Source organism: Puma concolor, chromosome C1 (genome assembly GCF_028749965.1).
Source record: "Puma concolor isolate L17-30 chromosome C1, mPumCon1.1.hap2, whole genome shotgun sequence".
NCBI classification, from domain to species: domain Eukaryota; kingdom Metazoa; phylum Chordata; class Mammalia; order Carnivora; family Felidae; genus Puma; species Puma concolor.
The window spans coordinates 155,955,425-155,972,730 of record NC_141674.1 but is presented as its reverse complement, the minus strand read 5'-3'; the positions used below and the strand labels follow the sequence as shown (position 1 = coordinate 155,972,730).

Below are 17,306 nucleotides of genomic sequence, written 5' to 3'. Positions count from 1 at the left end.
CAGAAGTTCCAAAGACATCCCTTCAACATGTATATCTAGTTGCAGTAGTAATTTGTATTGTGCAAGTAACCAATCTGTGAAAGTAGCCTTAGTCTTTCTGAGATTTACCCCCACAGAGTTCTAATATCAAATGATATTCCTTAAATGATCAAATGTCAATTTTAATAGTGATTGAGATGAATTTTGTAAATTACCTGTGCTAGAAACTACTCTTAAGCAAAAGAAAATGTTTTGTGTATCTGTAAATGTAATCAGTAAAGTTCAGACTCTATGTACTTTTTATATATAGAAAAACATCATTATTTAATACTATCTTAAAATAAATTTCAATAGAATTCAAATTATTTTAAAACAAAATGTTTATTTCTTAAAAAAAAAAAGGTATTCAGAGGAAATAAACCAAAACATCGAAGTGCTTTTCTACTCAGTCTCTGCCCTTGTTCTGTGCATAATCATCACTCTGTTAGCGGTGATGAAAATTGGCCTCTTTCTCTGCCATCAGCCTGTAAGAGCAATGAGGGCAGGGAATGACCTGGCCTTGTTCACCCCTGCATCTAGCACATGCGCTGACGCTTCATACTGAAAGCGGTCACTCCCTACTTCAAAACCCTCAGTGGCTCCCCTCTGTCTAATAGTTTCACACAAAATCTTCATCCCAGCATCTAGGTTTTCTTTATACATAAGCTGTCCTATTAGCTCAACCAGGTTGTCTGGCCTACAAGGTGCTTTAAGCTTTGGTTGCAGGGCATGCTTTGTGCAAAATCCTGACTTCCCCTTTCACCCTCCTCAAAAGATTCCTATCACCCGCTTTACAAAGACTCTTCATGTCCCTCTAGCCAAAAAGATTTCTTTTTTTTTATTTTGTTAATCTGTATTTATTTTTGAGAGACAGAGAGTGAGCAGGGGAGAGACAGAGAGAGGAAGACAGAATCCGAAGCAGTCTCCAGGCTCTGAGCTGTCAGCACAGAGCCTGATACGGGTCTTTAAGTCATGAGCCTTGAGATCATGCCCTGAGCTGAAGTCCGCTGCTTAACTGACTGAGCCACTGAGGCGCTCCAGGACTTCTTTTCTTTGGGCATCACCACAGTATGTCTCATATGGCACGTGTCATATTTTGCTTTTGATTATATGTATTCGTGTTTATGTTTTATCCCCCCATCTATACTGTAAGCTTCTTATGGGGAGGGACTGTGAATGGGTCCTTGTATTACTCCCCACAGCACAATGTACACAGTAGTCATTTCATTCACACATAAGTGTGTGTGTATATATATATATATATGTATATATATATAGTTTTTGAACCATCAGAATTCTTTTTTTTTTTAATTTTTTACTGTTTATTTATTTTTGACAGAGAGAGAGACAGAGCATGAGCTGGGGAGGGGCAGAGAGAGAGACACACACACACACAGAATCCAAAGCAGGCTCCAGGCTCTGAGCTGTCAGCACAGAGCCCGACATGGGGCTTGAACTCACAGACCGTGAGATCATGACCTGAGCCATCCAGGCGCCCCTGAACCATCAGAATTCTTAGATGAGAGAAGGAAGCTACTAATAGGAAACTCATACTATTATCTAGAATTGCACAGTATGATTAAGGACACAAGCTTCTATATCCGCCCACATGGGCTGAATCCTCACTTGGCTGTTTAGTAGCTTTCTAGACTGGAGTAATTTACATTATCTTTGAAGTCTCACTTTCCTCATCTTTAACGTGGTAATACTATTACATACCTCATAGAGCTTTTGTGGAAATTAAATGAAATAAGGTATGTAAAATGCTTAGTACACATAATAAGCATTCATTAATATTCACTCTTAATATCATTGTTACTTGAGCTTAAGATGTTTGATTTTTTTTTAAGTTTATTTATTTTGAGAGAGAGAGAGAGAGAGAGAGCGCACACGAGCAGGAGGGAAAGAGAGAATCCAAAGCAGGCTCCACGCTGTCAGCACAGAGCCTAATGTGGGGCTTGATCTCATGAACTGTGAGATCATGGCCTAAGCTGAGATCAAGAATCAGATGCCTAACCGACTGAGCCACTCAGGTGCCCCTTATGTTAGATTTTTTCAGTGACCGATACATTAATTTGCTTTGCAATATTGGATTGTAGATTAGAAAGCATCTCAGCACTGAATAGCTCTCCATCAACAAAACTAGAAGAATGACCAAATCATTTAGGGCCCATATATATTTTGTTTGGAAATCTTAGAAAATTTCTGCAGTTCTCCATTTAATCTTTAGCAGAAATTTCAATAAATTTCTCGCTAGGTTCATAGTAATGATTTCTTATAAATAACTCAGGCTACTCATTTAGTATTTATAAAGTATATTAGGGAGTCCACTACCCCACTGGAATGGACACATTATGAAATATATAAGCAACTGAACCTTAATTGCAAGATAGGGTTTTATAGGTTTCTGGTCCTAGTGCAAGAGATCATCAGGGCACAAACATTAATCAGTCGAACACAAGAGCTGGGAGATACCACTCAAGGAGTTTTCAAGATAATATTATCATTTGTTTGATTCTAATTTAAATAATTTGGAATTCCTATAACATTAGGAAGCTTTGAAAACTAGTGTTTACACAAACGGAGTTAAAAAAAAAAACAACACCTTTTTTTGGGACATTTTACAAAATGTTTCTTCCAAAGAACAGCACGTTTTTAGAGGCCTGCGCTGATTAAAGAAATCTTATTAGATATAAATGAGAAGCATGTGCTTCTGGTGGTATTGTACCCAGAGGATTTTAGTTAAGTCTAAACTTTTAGAATATTTGAAATATACCCAGTTGGGCAGTTAATGAACCCTCTTCAACTTAAAGTGGAGGATTGTTACAAGCAGGAAAAAAAGTCCGAAAAAAATTATGGAGGAGACAAAAAGACATTGAAATCTTTTTCAGTACTCCCATTCTGATGATTTTTAGGAGTTCTAGCTAAAGAAGCATAGTTTTCCTTCCATCCCTGAAACTGGTTTCTTGCATAACACATTATTTCGAATGTCAGCAATCAGCCCTTGAACTTCTTTAGAAGACCAAAGACCAAGATTGAGAATGGAGTGAATGCCTATTTCAGTCCTAGAAATGAAGACATCAGTAGTGTAATGGAAGGCAAGTGAAAGATAAATACATTTGTTTTTCCATCTGTTAAGACATAACTAAAACATTCTTCCCATTTTTTCCTTAATATTTTGTTTCCTGGCAACAAATAACAAAAATTCCCAATCAACCACATCTTTTACAATTCTTGGTTCTTTTGAAAAGGCAGCACTAATACTATGACTTAGATTTCTAGTATATAAAATTATTTTCAGAAAATTATATTAAAAAGAGTAATACATATATAATTATATGCATGTACAGATCTATGTGTACACCTATACACATATATACTACAGTTCAGTAAAGGAGCATGCCATCAAAACCATAAGGATGTGTTACATAACCACTCTGGAAAATAACTGGGCATTATCTGGTAAATTTGCTATAACCTAGCAATTTCACTCCTAGATATTTATCCAAGAAAACCTCTTTCACATGTACCAGAGGCAAGTATAAGAACATTCTTAGCAATATTGTTTGTGATGTCTTTCTCTCTCATACGTGCACCTGGAGATTTTTCAAATGTTGATCAAGAGCAGAATGGATAAAGTCAATATAGTGTGAAATTAATTAGTAACAGCTACATGAGAAAACATGTATAAATCTCATCTACATCGTGAGCAAAAAAAAAAAAAATCAAGTAGCAGAATATTATACATATATTTTTATCATATATAAAATGTAAAAATGTATGAAAGGAGGGGGGTGGGGAGATGGATGAAATAGATAGAGGGGACTAAGCACATTTATTGTGATGAGGACAATGTAATGTATAGAACTGTTGAATTATTGTATATCTGAAACAAATGTAATACTGAATGTTAACTATACTTCAATTAAAAAAAAGGAACTGACCTGAGGGAAAAAAATGTATAAAATTAGCCAGTATTTTATTTAGGCATACAAATGTGTGTGGCAAACTCTAAAGAAAAGCAAAGGTATGATGAATACAAAATTCAAGGTTAGGAAAAGTTGGATCCGAGAGGGTCCCACAGAAGGCATCAGAATAATATTGTTTCTCTTTAATAGGTGGTAGGTACACAGCTGTTTCTGGCATAATCATTCTTTATATATAGTATATATTCAATAAATGTTCTTTTGAAACTCCTCAGTATTTGGTAAAACCAGTAAAAAGCAAAGACTACTACACAACCATTGCCATTATTGTATTTAAGGAAAATATTTTAAAAACATAATCTTTCAGTCCTTTAAAACTCAGCTACTTGTGTGTGGTCTGGGACATTATTTCCTGATTTCTGTGAGATTATGGTAGTGTTTAACTGCTGTTAGGAAAAATATGGCAAAACTGGTCAGTCCAGTTCATTACGGTCAGTGATGCTACCAAAGGTCAAATTCCATAACAAATTGACAGCTTCTCTCAAGTCTTATGTATTTGACGATCTTTAGGAATTGAAGAGTTATTTTGAAAACTCTCTCACTCAGATGTTGTAAAACATTATTCATACATGATGATTCTTATTTTGGTCTACCTTTTTACTGAATATCTTTATATTATGCACCTCTAGAATGATCTCTCTCTCGGAGAGAGAAAGAGGGTGTAAGTGAGCGAGGGGGAGAGAGGGAGAGATTGTCTCACCTGAAGCGGGGCTTGAGCTCACAAACTGTGAGATCATGACCTGGACCGAAGTCAGATGCCTAACAGGCCACCCAGGCGCCCTAGAATGATTTCTTAAATACAGCCCACGCACTGCAATTCCATACATCTATCTAGTGTGTTTCGATGGCCTCCGATACGATACAATTACAAAATTACAATACAATACAACTACAAAACTCATAATTCCATTTTTTATATTAGTGAGTTTTGTTGTATCTTCTCAATTCACAGTTTTGCTTCTGTCAAGAGATTGATTTAATTAAGAACTATTGGTCCCAAATTCTTCACAAGTATTTCACTTTCTTCTTTAAAAAAAAATTTTTTTTTAATGTTTTTTTTATTTTTGAAGGAGAGAGAGACAGAGTGTGAGTCGGGGAGGGGCAGAGAGGGGGGGACACAGAATCCGAAGCAGGCTCCAGACTCTGAGCTGTCAGCACAGACCCGACGTGGGGCTCGAACTCACAAACGCCAAGATCATGACCTTAGCCAAAGTTGGATGCTCAACCGACTGAGCCACCCAGGCGCCCCACAAGTATTTCACTTTCAATGGAAGTTTGTGTATTACATGAAAGAAACAGAGACTCTTATTTTTTACGTCAAAATACCAATTTGGAGATATTTTATTTACATTTTTCTAGTTATAACTAAATGGACAGAATTATAGTATTAAATAGTACAAAGCATTACTTTGGAGGATTTTACAGTTTTAAATATAACATTACCAGTTGTTATACAATTATAGCATAATTTTAACCATTTGGGGGGAATCTTTTTTTTTTTTTTTAATTTTTTTTTTCAACGTTTATTTATTTTTGGGACAGAGAGAGACAGAGCATGAACGGGGGAGGGGCAGAGAGAGAGGGAGACACAGAATCGGAAACAGGCTCCAGGCTCTGAGCCATCAGCCCAGAGCCTGACGCGGGGCTCGAACTCACGGACCGCGAGATCGTGACCTGGCTGAAGTCGGACGCTTAACCGACTGCGCCACCCAGGCGCCCCGGGGGGAATCTTTGTTACACTGAAAGTTGTACATAAAGTGTCTAAATGAACAATTCTTGTATCTATTGTTAAAAAAGAGAACTGTATTAAAATAGCTTCATGCTCTCTTTTATCCTCTTTTGTTGTCTAGGGATTCCCATGATCCTCAATGTTTTGATTGTAGAAATCAGTGTGTTTGTGTTTTGGTTCCATAGCATCTTATATTTAAGGGAATCTTCATATGAAACAAAATTAACAACTTTGGTTTTAATATACTTGAAGATGTAAGATTTATATGTAGAAGAAAAAAAAAACATATATTGCTTAACTTTTCCATATGTTATCATTTACGAGTGAAATAGAAACTGTGAAAATAGAAATTGTCAATGAATGCCTTCAAGACAAGCTGAAGATACAAAATCGTTTACCCTTAGATTCAGGATAAAGCAATCTTAAAACTTCTATGACATGATGTAGTTGACAGAGCATGGGTTTGGGGTCTGACAGACCTGTTTGCCCAGTCCAACTCTATTAGCTGTACATCTCTGAGCTCCTCACCCGAAAGATTATACAGGAGTTTTGTGGAGACTAAATGAGATAATGTAGGAATAATTGCTGGGATGAAGTTAGTACTCAGTAAATGTTCTCCCTGCTCCACATCCCAGCTCAAAGCAGGAAGTAACATTTTCTCAGTGCAGGAACATAAAGTGATCGCAACAGATTATAAGCAACTTCCTTTTCATCCAAAGATCTTACCAGTCTTTTTTGTAACATAAACCACAGACCTCAGGATCCCCTCCCCACCGTCTCCTCCTACTCACTTCATACATGATTCCCAACCACTATTCTCTTTTACTTTTGGAACAAGAGAATGGTTGTCTCAGAATAAAAACATTAAAAAACAAAAACTTACAATGGAGGGAAGCAATGGAACTAAAAAGGAATGTACATCATCACCATCAGAGAAAGCTTATATAAGACATGAGTTGTGAATACATACTTCCTATATGAAAAGGCAGTGCCATCATGCAGTTTTACAAGGTAAGAGACCAAAGGAAACCCCACTGAGGCTAAACATTCAACATAGATTTCTTTTGCATCCATTTTATGCTTATAACTATGGAAGCCTTTGTAGAGGGTGCTAGTTTTTGAAGACAGAATCAGATGTATAAGAAACTCAATGTAAAATTATTTTTTATGTTTATACCTAAGCTTATTTTCTTTCAAGTCCCTATTCCACCAGGTAGTAATAATTATCAGTAAGTCTGGGATTTCCCCTGTTTCATGAGGAACACGCTGCATTCCATAGGTCCTTCCTAGAAGGTTCCAAGTACGGGATGGGAGTTGGGAAATGTATTTGTCCGAGACAATTGGCATTAGGCCATCACAGGTATCCAGGCTGTGATCTACTGATACTACATCCTGGTTCCAATGCACCTTTTAGTCATGGTCTACACATTTCACTTTTGGTCTGCATTATCCCACAAAATTTAGGTTTTCCCAGTTCTCTGTGCTTCCTCTAAAATAAGGATTGGCTTTTTTTTTTTTTTTCTATAAAAAGCCAGATAATAAGTACCTTAGGCTTTGCAGATCATGCAGTTTCTGACACAGCTACTCAGCTCTGCCTTGTAGCATCAAAGCAGTCATAGACAATAGGTAAAAGAATGGGAATGCCTCTCTTCCAATAAAATTTAATTTATAAAAACATCCAGATCGAAATCATTCTCTCCTGCATTGGAAAACATTTTGGGGACTGTCTAAATCTTCCTGGGGCACAAGAGGGCTATGGAGCTGTTCAATACCCCATTTAGAAATGTTTTCTATTCTTACCATTCTTCAACACTGGGCCAGAAATAACCCTGGGGTCTTACTGCTCTCCAGGGGAGTTTTTTTTTTTTTTTTTTTTTTGCTCTCAGAGTCCCTTCACAGCCTGTTTTTTAGGATCAAGTTTGCCTTCCTGTACCTCTTCTTCTATGAATGGTAGACCAAGTAGTTGTGCAATATAGCATTCCTGCATGGTGAGGTTATAGGGCTTCTGGCTCAGGCATGCTGCCAATGCCCCTGTCTCTAATCCACCCTGACTCTTCTTCTTTTTCCCCATTCTGCACAAATTTTATCAAGATTTGGGGTGGGGATAGAAAATGGATTCAGACTGAGCACATATTCTTTAAAATATATAGTTAATAATACGTGCTTTGTGCAGAATCATTCAAGGCTTAGACTTGCAAAATTCCAATAAATCCAAGCTTTTGCATCTCAAAGCTTTCTCTGTATGAACAGGGAGAATACAGAGGGTGCACAAATGTAAAAGGTGCTTATGTCCTTGCTCTTGTTGAGACACCAAGTTTAGAGGAAATAGTTAAATAAATAAATAAATAAACTTCCCCTTAACTTAGTGGCTTAAAACAACGATGAATTAATATTTATAATGGTTTTGTTGGTTGACCAGGTGGCCCTTCTGCTGATATTGGCCTAGGATCAGTCATAAAGTTGCATTTAGCTGGTTGTTGGCTGGGGTCTGTGCTCAGCTCAGCTGAAACATCTGGGACAGCTAGGTGTCTCTTTCTACATGGTCTTTCACTCCAGGCTTCTTCACAGAAGAAGCATAGCCTTGGAAGGGACATAACATTACTTCCACTATATCCTATCGGTCAATACAACTGGCACAGTTACCCCAGATACTCCAGAAAACAGATTTCACCTGATTGGACACCAGGTTGTGAACGCTGTGCCCTGCATAAAAGTATCCTGCCAAAGGACAAGTAGATCTGAAATGCAGACTGGGATCCATTCAGCTCATGGATGCTCTGGAGTAGATTTGCATCTACTATGAGGAAGGGGTCATCCACTTGCCAACCCAGGTACCTGTGGACTCTTCCTGCCCATAGATGAAATTTTCTAATTTACACAAAATACTGTTTAGGCTGCTAAGAGAGGTCCTGTTGGATATGATCTTACTGTGAATCAAATATATACCGTATCTCAATGAATGCTAAAATCTTTATCACAGAAGTTAGCTAATCATTCCAAAGCTATACAGAGTTTTCAGTGGGGGTCAGGGGTGGGGGGGAGGTGGGGAGAAGGGGAAAGGGAAAGAATTTGGATGTTGTTCCTGGTTTACCTCCTCTCCCTTTTCACTCTCAGAAGTGAAGCCATATTACCAGACCTTGGGGGGATGTGTCCCCAAAGATTCTCCTTAATCCTTGAGAAGATGTTCCACACAGGTGATTCCTCTGTCCTCTACTCTTCTCCTTCTCTGTCATTTCTAAGCCCTTTAACCTCTTTCTATGGTATCTCCATTCCCATTCCCCTTTTCTCTTTTATTCACCAACTGTTCCAATTTAAATAAACAAACTTCCTTCCCTAGCAGTGATTTTTTTTTTCTAGCAGTGATTTTTTTGTGTCAACCCCAAATGTCGTTACATATCAGGAACCCCTGTCCCTAAAACTTTGCAGAGGCACAAAGTGTGATGTGGTCTTAGAGTCTGCTGAAACTGTTGGGAATGGAGAACAGGTACATTCTGATTTTGTGACTAGATGTAGAGAAGGAGGTATGTTGATGAGATCCTATCTCGGGTAGCAAATTAGTTTTCTGTTAATAAATTAAAAATCAAAGACACCGAAAAAACATAATTTCCTTCAAAATTCTCCTTCTAATATGCATGAAAAATCAACATTTCTCTGTAATTACAATGATGCTATTTCTTTTGGTCTAATGCTTTAGACCTATTATGCTACAAGAACATCCCTAGGTTCAATGATATAAGTTATTTAACAGTTTATCATAACTTATTGGGCAACAAATGATATCATATGCAGGTAGTGTCTCTCCATAGTTCTCTCTTCACAATATTGGAGTAAGGAGGGGGGCAAGGACCAAGGGAGGAGGGAAGTTTATTTTATGACAGTGCACTGGAATTAAGAAATATCAAGGTTATCTGGGCTGATTTAGGAGGTTCCATGGGAGGCTAGGGCCTTCAGCTGGGCTGGATGGGATTTGGAGAAGTGAAGTGAGACACACAGATTTTCAGAAGTAGGAATCTGAATGTGGTATCATCAGGAGAAGGTAAGAGATCTGACTTTTCCATAGTAAGGGCACATTCTACTTCCCTATTTCTAAAGTGTCAAGATTTTAATCAAAATAAGCATGCTTTACATAAAGCATGTTTTGGTAACAAGGATTAATATTTTTACAAATAGGAAATGTTAAATCATTAATATATTTCCTATGATTTGTCTTTGTGATATGATTCTTCTGCTATCATCATTGTTTAGGATCTTGGATGGCTGATACAAAGCAGTTTAATAGAGCCAGAAGAATATCATTGTAAATGTTTCAACAGATGAAGAGAGAGAACACTAAAGAATGTGATCATCACAGCATGGTTTGCAATAGCAAAATTAGAAAACAATCTTCATCATCCAATAAGTGACTGAATAAATACATTCATACAAAAAGAAAGCATGTTGTAAAAAATGAATTTATTGACATGGAAAGATAAGTTAAGTAGAAAACTGTCTACCAAACAAGATCCCAATATGACCTAGTTTTTATTTTAAAAACATGTTTCTGTCTCCCCCTATATCTTCCATTCCACTCTCCCTAGTTTTTCAAAAGTATCTGGAGAGATAAACAGAAGAAAAAAAAAAGGGTCTGGCAGTTAGCACTGATTCATCTACATGGAAGGAATTTGGGGATGTTTCCAACTGACTCCTTTTAGTTTATCTGTATTTTCTCATTTTTCTAAAATAAATATGAATTGATTTATAATTTAAAAAGTCATTTTACAGAAAAAGATCAATTAGGAAAGAGTGAGTCGGGGACACCTGGAGTACATATCTAAGGTCAACATCATGCAGGACTGTCACTATCTTTTCCCAGAAAAAATCCTTTGATGCCACTGTCAGAATTTGAGCTAGCTAGATTGAATATTAGCCTGACTCAGCATGGTATTTCTTTTTGCTCTTATGCTAATGCTTAAAAGCTTGAAACTCTGCACTCTACCCAATCCATTTCATCAAATATTTATTGAGCACCTACTATGTGCCAAGCATTAAGGATACAAGATTAACAAGACATAGTTCTGTTGCAATTTAAGTCAATAAGCACACTCACAGACATGTGTACCTCTTCGAAAGTCCCAGACGGTTGTTCTGCTGCTATTCTTGAGGCGGGGGGCCCCTCATAGGTCGTCTTCATACAAGATACTGTCTCAAAAAGTTCGTACTAAAAATAATCTCTTCATGTTTTTACTGTTTTAACTCTTATTTTAAACTCAACGCAGAATTATGCTGAACAGTTATAAAAAAAAAAACCCACATATTTGTGGCTCTTCACTATGATACCAACACTATTCTCCTTTTAAATCAATAGCCTTTCAATTCTTTTAGTAGAAATTATTTCAATCTGTTTAGTCTTTGAGCCAAAACTCTCAATTTGACTTTGAGATCCTGACTGGAGACTCCAGTTTCCACATAAGGCAAAATTGTTTTTAAAGGCTCAATCAGGCAGGCAATATGTTTCAAGCTCACGTTGCTAAGCCCAGGGTAACCAACAATTAAACAATTAACAAACTAAAAACATTTAAAGTTGGACTTAGTGAATCTTAATACTACACTGTATATTATAACTAATTTTATGAATTAAAATTTCTCAGTTAAGTGATTCCCATTCTTTCATCTTTGTTTTCCATTAATTGTTATTCCTATATCCAGAGGATTTTTTTTGCATGACAATTATCATGGAATTTACATGCATCAGTGTGTAAAGGCACTTGGTGATCACCTTGTACCATTTTAAGAGAAAATTTAAGCCCAGAAGTAAAGTAACTTGTACGAGTATAAGTTGCTTTGTGTAGTGACTTTTGAAAGGATGATAAATGATAACTGATAGTTATTGTTACTAGATGCTGTCCCTCAAATTCTTAGTCTATCATTCTTACTTGCCCTAGATTATTTCTCCATACTGTTTGGTTAAACCATTCTTTGGACTTGTACTCTGTGTAAGACATTAGGCATAATGGGTTTTTCATGGCATTTAATGGATCAATTTATTAATTTAACAAATATTTATTGAGTACCTACTAAGTGTTACATACCAGTCTTGGCATTAATTTAAATGTTGACAAAAATTATTAAACAGTATTATCTTAAATTTACATAAGAATTTTACAGCTAATTCTGTGTGTGTGTGTGTGTGTGTGTGTGTGGAGAGAGAGAGAAATGTTTCTCTTTCGTGTATGAATCATCTTAATTTTCTATTTTAGCTGCCATTACATGCCAAACATGTAGAATTACAACAACCTTGTTTCTGAGAAGCATGTCTACACTAAGTTTCCTGGGTTTTATTTTATAAAGAAATACTAACTTCTTTATAAAACAAATTCTTTATTTCATAATCTTTAAATGGGATGATACTTTCAAAAACCCCTCATCTCACTGGATTTAGGGCATTAAACGTTGCAGCATCATGCTTTCTTTTCTGGGCCTGCAGCATTTGAATTTTATTGTAAAGTAAAAAACTTTTATTAGTTTTAAGACTTTGTTTTCGGAATGAAATGAAATACTATGTGCAATGCTAGTAGATATGCCAGACCCAAACAACACGGCTTTCCTTGTTTAAATTATCTGTCTCCATTGTAAAGCTGGCAGTCAATTGTTAGTAACTCCTGATTTTTATATTTGTTCTGTTCTTTTTTTACCCCTCATGCAGTATTTTGGTCCTATTTGCTTGCTCTCTTTTTTTGTAGATCTGCTCTAGCTTCTCTTTACAGTTATTATTTGACTGTACTAGTCTTGCTGTCAATGAATCTCAGTCCTTGGATTCCAAATTGCTTTTCTATATCCATTTGCTCCGTTCTGCTCTTGTTGGTGAAAATTGTTGCTCTTTGCCTGGTGGGACATCGAAACTCTCATAGTCTTTGGCTCCTCCCTCATTCAGAGATGGGTGGTGCAAGACAAGAGATACAGACTCCATGGTTATACATTTAGGATTTCTCCCAAATTTCCCAAAGACTGAGACTTTAATCTCCATCTAGAAGCAAACAACAAAGAAAATGGCAGAACCTCAAAAAAAGGTGGGGGGGGGAGGTAGGGTGGATTTGGGTAGGTAGTATTTTCAGCTCTGGATCTAAAGACAAATATTATCAAGTTAATATGGTAATACACATAAGCAGTTCCTGAATGTTTTGCGGGGGAGAGAGGGAAAGCTTAAAAACTGCTTGCAGGTACTGATATTAAAATATCACAAGCACAGAAAGGTTCCTTGATGCTTGCAAGATAACTACAATATTCAAGACAAAAAACTAAAGTGTTAAATCAGATCCATAGCTGTGGTATAAAATAGTACCATGGATGCTAAGCCCAGTGTCAGACTAGCCACGTTCTAAAGTTACACCTACTGATACTATACTAACCAGTATTTCTAAATTTTAACTTTAGGTCATATGTAACACTAATATGCCAATAAATAGAAACCATAAGTGTATGTGTCAAAATACAGGAGGAAGGCCAGAACTAAACTACACAAAAACCTGCCACCATGTAATTAAGTATGCCACTAAAACATTTTCGGCTATTTCTATTTCTATTCCTATGTACACTGAAGATAGAGCCAAATACTGGATGAGTTTATAAGAAGGTATAGAGGTCATTTTTTAAAGTTTTGTGTTTTTTTTTAATATTTTTCCCTGAGAGAGAGAGAGAGAGAGAGGCAGAGTGCGAACAGGGGAGAGGCAGAGAGAGGGAGACACAGCATCTGAAGCAGGCTCCAAGGCTCTGAGCTGTCAGCACAGAGCCCGACGCGAGGCTCGAACCCACAAACTGTGAGTTCATGACCTGAGCCGAAGTCTGAGGCCTAACCGACTGAGCCACCCAGGTGCCCCTAGGGGTCATTTTTAAGTCCTGGTTTTGGGTGTGTCAATGTTTGTCATAACAGAAGAAGGCAGGCTGAAACAAAGTTGTAAATATCATAAAAGGAAAAAAAAATACTGTCTAAAAAAAAAAGATGTCTTTAAAAACAACGGCAAAATCCCCTATCTCCCTAGAGTCTGCATCGTCACCCTCCCAGCAGATGAGCTTTCAAGCAAACCTCCAGGAGAAGCAAAACCTCTCCAGGAAACCCGTGTCTTTGCAAACAAGGACAGCAGGTTTCTCTGTACTGTCGCTGCTCGCTCTCCCATCTGGGAATCGGTTTGCCTTTCTATAGCAGCCCAGGAAGGGGTGGTGCGCCCCAAGTTAGCAAGGCTCTGCCAAATACCAGAGGCTCTTCTTTGGAAGAGGGAGGCTCCTCCTTTGGACGGGAGGCGCCCCTACCAGAGCGCGCGCTTACAGAAACGGAAACCACTAGCTGCGCTGAAGTGAGTCAAGTGATGAAATCAAGACTAGTACATGGGAAGGAAGCTCACCCAATAGCTCACGAACCTAACTGGTGACAGAAGCTGCTGAACCTTGCTCGAGGAAACCATACGAGACAACAGTTGCAGCCGTCATGAGGTGGCTCTCGGGGGGCACTGGCCCCCCCATCCCCCGGTCTCCGGGCTGTGCACCCCTTCATTTTGGCGAACCTTAGAGAAGGGAAGACGTGTGTGAGGGCAATCTAGACCCTCTGGTTCCCCAAGGACCCAGACCGTGTTCTGGTTACAAGGTGCCCACTGGCACCAGGTCTGCGCGGGACTCCTCAAATGTAGACGGGCGGAGGCACGCGCCCCTCTAGGAGAACCAGCCTCGCCGTCTGCGGAGAGGGAAGCCGCGCGGCGGCTGCGCTCCGCCCGGACGGCGCCCCCACCCTGCGCGCGCGGTGCTCGGTCCTCACCTGGAGCGCTCAGGTAGGGCTTGGGCGGGGCAGGAGGCTGGCGCGCAGGCGCGGGACGGGGGCCTCGCCCCTGCCGACGTCGCAGGCTGGAGCTCACCTGGGAGACTCCAGGAGGAAGCGGAGCCTCGGTTCGGCCTCTCCTGGCAACGCAGGAGGCCCAGCGGGAAGGCAGGAGGCGGCGGCGGCGGAGGAGGAGCTGGACTGAGCGGCAACAGTAGCGACAGCAACCGGAGGCGCCGCCGCCGCCGCCACCTGCACCTGGCGCCCGGCCCACGTCCAGCGCCCGCCCGGCCGCTGCTTCCCGCCGCCCTGCTGTGCCCACCCGCCAGGTAAGCGGGCGGGCCGGCGCTGGGGCCGGGAGACCCTGGGCAGACGGACGCCGAGGTTCACGTGGTGGGGAGAGGGGTACGGTCCCGGTGGCCGGTTGGGGGTGGTCTCGAGAGCGGTGTTTCAGTTGCCCCTCCGGAGGGGCCGAAAGGGGCGCCCGAGGCCGGGGCAGGTGGCGCTCCGGGGGTAGCCCTGTCGCCCCTGACAGTCTCTGTAGGGAGGCTCCAGAGGATCCGGACTGGGGCCCGAGTCCTGGTGGCCCGCAGCTTGACCCTGGGAGAGTCTCCCGGAGTGCGGGGTCGGAGGGACCGGGCCAGGCGCGAGGTGGCCGCGTTTGCACGCGGGCTAACAGGTTGCTGGTCTCCTCTCGCCCCCGTGCCGGGTGGGGGGCGCAAACCCGCGACGGGAAAGGGCATGGCTTTGCCAGGCAACTTTCCCAGCCGGACCCCAGACAGTCCTAGGCTGGAAACCGCGGCCGCCCGAGCCATTTAAATGGTTTCCGAGTGGTTTGGAAAGCGCTCTGTGGTCGGGACGCGGACATCCCTCTGTCTCTGTCTGTTTCTCTCTCTCTGCACTTTTCCGGGTGCACTCCCTAAGCCAGAGCTGCGCCCACTTTCCGGTTTGATCGAGTAGAGTTATTTTCTTCGTGGCAGGAAGAAATCCAACTGCCACTCACCAACCGCACACCATCTCGTTAAAGGACCTGTTGACTTAACGACCTGCATATCGCGGCTCTGGTTTGCCTGTGGCATATGACTCAAAGGTTCAGAAAAACTTTGTTTCAGGATCCTGCCACGTCTGAACCTGGGTGTGCCAGGCCCAAATTCCTTTCCCTGCCTAATTAGGCTTTTCTAAAGCTTAAGAATTGAGGGTGAAACTGGTGCTTACCTTATAGCCTTTTGCTTCCTTCTCCCTCAAAACTCCTCAAAAACACTTCACTTCAAACTCTTCAAATAACTATTTCTGTTTTTAGAACCCCATAGGTTAACAGCTTTTCTGATTTTTAGAAAATGTTATGAAGCCAACGTAACTTGTTATAAAAGTTATAATACATATAATGAAGACACTTGCGTTCAAATACTGTTGTGGAAAAATAAGAAAGTTGCTGCGTTTTCATTTTAGAATTTCTGCTTGTGGGAGAATGTGTTGCTTCATTTACTGTGTACGTTTTCTTTGAGTCTGTGGTTAAAACACATGAGGTTAAAGTCATACTCTACAATTAGAATTCTTTAAACTTAACTTTTACTTTTAATATCTGAAGTCTAGCATATGCACTAAACATTCTGAACAGTTTATTTGTACCAAGCATCTTTCTTTTTATATCGCTTTAACTAGTATTTTTACATAGAAGTTTCTCATAATAAATGGCAATTCCATTGCCTGCATTTTACTTCTATCTTCACTGAGGTTTAAAAATGTATTTCAAACTGCACACTTAACAAAATGCCTTAACAACTCATAGAGGTGCAATTAAAGATACATGACAACCACACAAACAGGACGTGGTTATTAATGATATTTTCAACCAGTGCCTTCTGCTTATGTCAAAAGAGCCTGGCCTGCCCTCTTAATCTCATCTCCATACAGAGAAATACCTATGCTAAATATTCTTTACAAATTAGGTGTAGGTGTTGTTCCCTGAGTTTAGAGTATTAATTTAAACCTCATTGATTATTGAGCCAGATGTTTCTAGACTACCTTTACTCTTTAGGGAGAAAGGTGACATGTTTGCATTAGAGTAACAGTGTGCCTCAGTTAAATTATCTGTAAAATAGAAAAAAAATATACTTCCCTAGATTAAGGTAATGAGGCCTTAAATCAGGAATCTCCTCTACCCCTACCAATCTCAGGATCCTCTTCTCAGTTTGGATAGTCAATCCATCCAGTTCGTGATAAACCAAGGCTGAGGGAGAGATTCTAATTTCAGTTCACCCAGCAAGTTAGTGGCATTATTATTATTCCAAAGACTTGACTCAAGGGTCATATTATCTTTACTTTTCACCACCCTCACTCTCACTTATCATAAGATGTTTATCTTTTTGTCTTTTGTATAATTTGTAAGGCCTTTGTAAGTACAGAATACTCCATTGTTCTTTGTCCAGCTCTGATTTACCCTAATTTCTACTTGTCCGGACTCCAGGGAGAGTGAGTGAGGATGTCACTCTTCTTCTCACATGTGTATTGAAGATGCCATGTGGATTGAGATTTTTAATCCTTTCTTGGTTTTTCAGAGCCACAGTTAATTTTTTGAGTCAACATGGACAACACAATTTAGTCTTCTGATCTTTTATTGTATTGGCTTAAAATATATTTTATAAGGCAGTAACCCAGGGCCATCCCTCCATTGGCAACACTCTAGAGTTTTGGCTGGCAAGCATACTTCTTCAACATTAGTATTTTTAAAACTTCTTTTTGGATTGCAATCCTCAATAAGAAATGAATTCGATGCCTCAATGCAGTATGC

The 17,306-nt window shown here is 39.7% G+C and overlaps 1 protein-coding gene across 5 annotated transcripts in view; it reads left to right on the top strand.

The window, feature by feature from the left end:
* Positions 1-17,306, top strand: part of GALNT3 (polypeptide N-acetylgalactosaminyltransferase 3) — a 98,881-nt gene that overhangs the window by 39,959 nt on the left and 41,616 nt on the right. For 3 of the 5 annotated variants that reach the window (XM_025934885.2, XM_086718801.1, XM_086718800.1), the window contains exon 1: positions 14,058-14,844. The exons of 1 other annotated variant lie outside the window; for it this stretch is intronic. The gene's annotated coding sequence lies outside the window, so the exon portion shown is untranslated. Of the gene's footprint in view, positions 1-14,057; positions 14,845-15,906; positions 16,005-17,306 lie in introns of those variants that run through there. One more of the 5 variants, XM_086718803.1, reaches the window with a different exon arrangement.